Source organism: Meriones unguiculatus, chromosome 8, assembly GCF_030254825.1.
Source record: "Meriones unguiculatus strain TT.TT164.6M chromosome 8, Bangor_MerUng_6.1, whole genome shotgun sequence".
Lineage (NCBI taxonomy): Eukaryota > Metazoa > Chordata > Mammalia > Rodentia > Muridae > Meriones > Meriones unguiculatus.
The window spans coordinates 68,918,880-68,924,600 of record NC_083356.1 but is presented as its reverse complement, the minus strand read 5'-3'; positions in this window follow the sequence as shown (position 1 = coordinate 68,924,600).

Genomic DNA, 5,721 nt, shown 5'->3' with positions numbered 1-5,721 from the left:
TGCCGCCGCCCCTCCCGCCAGAGCCGTGATGTCACCGCCGCCAGGCGGAGAGAGGGTGGGGAGGGGCAGGCGCCCACCGGCCACCACTGCGGCGGTCCCGCCTTCCGCGGGGTGGGCGGGGCTCCCGCCCTGTCTTTGAGGTCCAGTGCAGCAGGAGTCCTGGTTTAGTCTGGACAGCCAGTGCTGGGTGATCTGCTAAGCCTCTGGAGTTCACTGCTGCGATGTTGTACCCCCTTTCTTACACACACCAGAGCCTGCACTCTGGCTTGGGCTGTTGAAATCTCTTTGCCTTTGCTGTCACACCCCCACCCCCACCCCGACCCCTGTTCCTTTCCTGTCACCTCTTGTGGGATACAGGCCATGAAGATGCACGCAGAGCTAAGGAGAATACAGGTCTTCCAGGCTGGGGTTTGGGGGGGGGAGATGCTGTGGGGCTCTGGGCAAGTCTCTGCCTTCCTAGGGCTTTCACCGTCAGACTTCCTGTTGTCAGACTGCATGTTGTCACTACCTGTGAAATGGACGTGTTTAAAAAGCAGAACATCAGGGGTCCACCTGGGAGATTGGTGGTACTCAGTCATCTGCCTATCCTCCTCTGAATTCTCCCAGGACCCTGAGGATCTGGACCCCTGAGTGATCTTTCTTTATCTATGTAGCTTTGGCACCTTCACCCCAGCCAACCCCCAACCAGCGACTAGGGCACCATCTGGATACACCGAAGGCCTCAAGACAGCCAGCCCAACTGGGACTCACCTAGCACTCTACTCCCCTCTCCAGTCCTGTCCCGATCTTTTTAGAAAAGTAGCTGTGGCCTCTGTGTGACAGGGACGAGTGAAGGTGCAGACAATGGCTATGTCTTTGGCAGTTTTTCTGCATCCCTGGCCCCTGGCCTGAATCTGGACACCAGGCCAAGGTCACCCTAGACAGACCCTGCAGACGCAGCCCACAGTACAGTGGCTTTGGGCAAAGATAAATGGCAACAAAAACAAACACAAGATAAAACGGGTCTGTTGGCCCTGAGCTAGTTTGTTTTCCTAGGAAAGAGCAGGAGCAGCAATGAGAACCATCTGTGCCTGGGGCGAGGCAGCTCAGCCTTGCTCCTGTCTCCACGCCTCCGCCAAGCCCACAGGAGCCAGGTCTTCCTCTCACTTGGCTGAAGTCTCAGGCCCGGTCCTTAGCAGAGGGCTCTGGACCACAGACACTGGTTGCCCCCAAAGGGCACAACACTCGGTGTCAGATTGAGCTCAGATTTTCTGGCCCTGGCTTTAGGAGGTCCTTAGAGACTTACTTCAGCCATACAAGCCCCTGCAAGCTCCCAGCTTTGCCAGCAACCAAACCACAGGGTTTTACAGGGTTCTGGAGTTGGGGGATGTGGCTTCAGAGGATCCAGGCTCTGTGCCAGGTCTCAGCTGGGAGACTACCTCTGTCCCTTCTGACCAGCTACAAGCTTTCTCCAAGCTTCAGTTCTATCACCCAAAGGGACCAACCTGGCCTACAGAAGGGTCTGTGAGGGTGGGGCCTGGGTAGTGCACAATGAGGACTGCTGGTGTCAGAAGACCCTGGGGAGCTGGAGTCATTCCTGGCACACACTGCACCACACAGGCAGGGGGCCTCTTCAGGTGAAATGTGATAAGGGTAGGCATGGGGAAATAGGCTCAACATAGGGGACACTTGAGGGAAAGGGCAAAATGGGCCTAGGGGAGGAAGGACCCTTGGGATATCAACCCATACCTTTTGTTTGCCTCCTGCTAGCTCTGATCACACACACTCACACACACACACACACATTCACATTCACATTCACACCCTGACTCTGTTCAGCCTGAACAAGAGCTCCTTCCTCTCCCCCTGCTCCTGGCGCAGCTCCCCTGCCTGTGTACAGCTAGGAACCTGGTTAGCCGCCACCTGTTAAAGTCTGGAGCAGCTGAATGGAGAATCCTGCCTCCTCCCTAGTGGTTGTATTTTCTCCCTATGGAACAGTTGAGGGAAGAAAAGATTTCCCAGGTGGGAATAACCACTAGCTGTGGCACTAATGCTGAGCGAGGGTGGATCGTAGCTGGCTTCACCACCACCCTGGGGCAGGTGAGTGCCAAGGGGTTCATGTCAGCTCCAGTCATCCTCACACCACATCACTAGATAACTTCCGGTGGTCACCTACATGTGCCTGCTGTGGTCACCTGGTCTGTGGCATGCACAAGGTGGCAGTAGTGACTCACTCCAGGTCATCGCCTGGGCTGTGGGGACACAAAGCAAAGCTTAGGTTTCCCAAGCCTAAACTTCACCGTGTCCTGGCTTGTCACCTGGGTCAGGAGTGGATTAGAATACCCCTGTGATGGGCATCTAGACCCTGCCTTCCACCTGATGCCTCTTCAGCCCCCCCCCGCCAGCTGATTCTGCAGAGTCTTAGGGGGATGCAGGGATGTGATCATCACAGAGGCCACTGGCTGTGCCATCAAGTCCAGCTCTGAGGACAAGGACACCTAGCTAGCCTCTGCCAAGAATTCCAATCTGGTGTGCAAGAGAGAAAGATGGGAAAACAGGAGAGAGGAGACATTCTGGAGGGAAGGGGATAGAGCCAGACACACCTGTAAGAACCTGCACTCAGTTTTACCCTGGTCTCCAAATGAGTTCACTGGTCTGAGAAAAGGCTTGTTTTAAATGTAGGTGTGAGTTCCTCTCTGCCATCCTGATCAAACACACCCTCTGTGACAGAATCATCCACTGCTGTTCCCTGGGGGGCTTCCAAACCTTGGTGAGCAGAGTGGCAAGTAGAAGAATGGATCTTATGTTACCTCCCGGTCGGAGCTAAGAGGGAAACAGTCTGCCCCACCCACAAGACCTGCGGGAGGCTGACACACACACACACACAGGAAAGCAACTCCAAGTCCACGTGAGGCTGAGTGCCGCTGTCAGCGTGAGACGCCTAGTCACACAGCATTCCTGGAGCACTCCCTGGCTGTTGCAGGCATTGTCACCCAGCTCGTCCCTGGGGCCTGCAGGAGCAGGTGGAGCACACAGGAAGTGGTCATGCACTCCTTCATTGTTTGTGGGTCTTGTCCTGCTTCTGGTGCATCTGTGTCCTAGTGGGCCTCACAGGCAAGTGACCAGAGAGTTTGAGGGAGTGACACACAGGAACACACTGACCAGGGCCTGTAGGCTCGTGGCTCAGGGGTTGCTTCAGATCCTCCTGGCTTTGGCTGTGGAGTGGGAAAGACTTGACAGGTGCCTAGACCCAGCAGAGTAGGACAGTGCTTTGCTCTCCCTGGACAGTCCCTCCGCAGCAACAGAGCCCAGTAGGTTCTTCCTTTTTACAGGTTCCAAATCCCCAGGCTAGGAGTGATGGAGTGTAGACTTGAAACTCACTAGAGATGGGATATATAATGGATCTTCATACATATGGCTCTCCACTAACACACCACCCAGCTCTTCCTCTGACCTCCCAGAATCTCTAGCTAGAGCACACTAGGATGGGGATGTTATGGGATGCTGAGTAGTCATCAAATATAACCAGGACAAGGCATGTGGCTCCATACGCTTGCCCCAGCGCTGGTACCGTCAGGGACCACAAACTTGGTAGCTTAAAACAGACTCTTATATCTCCACAGTGCTGGGGGTAGTGGCCAGCAGGACCTGCTCTCCACAATGTGTGCTTGCCCAGTGCAGCTCCTTCCAGACACTCAGAGCAGAAGTTGTCTCCATCAGAAACAGTTTTGGTCTCAGCAGACATTTCTGGGTTTGTGGCCACACCCTTCCATGTGGCCTTCTCTCCGCCCGAGTCTTACAAGGACAAGTCACCTGGTATTTAGTGCCAACCTAATCAGGTTGATCTTATCTAGAGATCTTTAATTACATCTGCAAACACTTCTCCAAAGAGATCACTTTCACAGTGGGGGCAGGGTCTTCTGAGGTGGAGGGGCAGCGTCTTCTGAGGTGGAGGGGCCTGCTCAGCCGCTCAGCCCTTGTTTGCTCCCTCTGCCTGCACTGGCTATTATAGAACTTGGGCCACGTAGCACCTTCCAGTATGAATCCCCCCCCCCACACACTAAACTGTGCTTTTTACCCACATTGGGACCAAATCAGTACAAACTGATTTGATAGTATAAGAGGTGGAGCTGGAGGGGTGGCTCCGCACTTAAAAGAACTGGCTGCTCTTTCAGAGGACCTGGGTTCAGTTCTCAGCTCCCACATGGCAGATCACAACCATTTATAACCTCAGTCCCATAGTATCCAATGCATCCTTTTGGCCTGCATGGACAGCGCACATATATGATGCAATGCATACATGCAGGCAAAACACCTATACACATAAAGTAAAAATAAAGGAAGAGCTGCCAGGTGGTGGTGACACACACCTGTAATTCCAGCACTTGGGAGGCAGAAGCAGGTAGATCTCTGAGTTTGCAGCCAGCCTGGTCTACAGAGGGAGTTCCAGACAGACAGAGTTATACTGAGAAACCATCTTGAAAAACCAAAAATAAATGAAGGAAGGAAGAAAAGGAAGGAAGGAAGGAAGGAAGGAAGGAAGGAAGGAAGGAAGGAAGGAAGGAAGGAATGATGGGGCTTGTAGGATATGACTGAGTCAGGAGGGACTTCTCCCATCAATAGATTTAGCCTCCGCACCACAGCCTTCACCCTGCAAACACAGCAGGAAAGTGTCATGCTGGAAGCAGAGAGCAGCTCTCATCAGACAACAACTTTGAGTCCACACCCTCAAAAACAGTAAGTAGAGTCTGGTTGTTTGTAGACTGTACCATCTGAGGCATTTTATTATAGCAGCTGAGGTGGGCAAAGACCCATCAGTCAGAGTAAAGATAATAGGGCTGACTTTCCACTTCCTGTGGGCGCCATGCTGTGGTGGCACACCAGGCCCTAAGGGTGGGTCTGAGGCTGGCTCGACTATGTGGGGGCAGAAGTACATTCCAGACGACAGCAGCTCCCGGTGCAGGGCTGAACGCAGAGCCAACCTCTTTCTGTTTGGACAGTGTCCTGTATGGAATGTAGAAACCATTGTTTCTGCTGACCTTAAGCTGTGGGGGACCAGATTCCTGAACTTAACATCAATGCCACAACTGGGAACACTTTTCAACTCTGACATGAGGATGACCCAGGCGCATTTAGGATGTAGGAAATCCTAGGCTGTGAAAATAGGCTGGGAATCTTCAGGGTGGGCAGTGCTTGAGAGAGAGAGTAGACCACACTAATGTGGTCTGTCTGCCAGAGAAATGGATAAATCAGGGTGTTGGTCCAAACCCACCTCATCTATTTATACACTGAAGCCTCAGCCCTCTTTGTCTATAGTGCTACTCTCAGAGCTCATCTGTGGGCTCAGGGTCTACTTCCTGCTCTGGGATACCTGCTCCATTTGACAGAAAAACCAGAGGGAACCTGGAGCTACCAGGCAGAAATCTTGTGGCCAGGATCCTAGAAAAATTCTGGGAACCTGAGGAGGTCCTTGGCCCTCCCACAACTGCCCTGCAATCTCCTTCAAGTGCTATCCCCAGCCCCAGCTGTGCAGGAACAGGGTGGTGTAGGGAGGTGGGGAAAAAGAACCCAAAAGAACCCAATAAAGTAGCTAAGATTCTATCTACAAGTGACACCCAGACTTAGGGCTAGGCAGATGGGAAACTGGATTTCTAATGCTGTAGAGGAAACAGCAGGAGACAAAAGGGTGAATATTCTGTTTCAAGATTTCAGCAAAAGGTTTGTTGTGGATGCTGCTGCTAA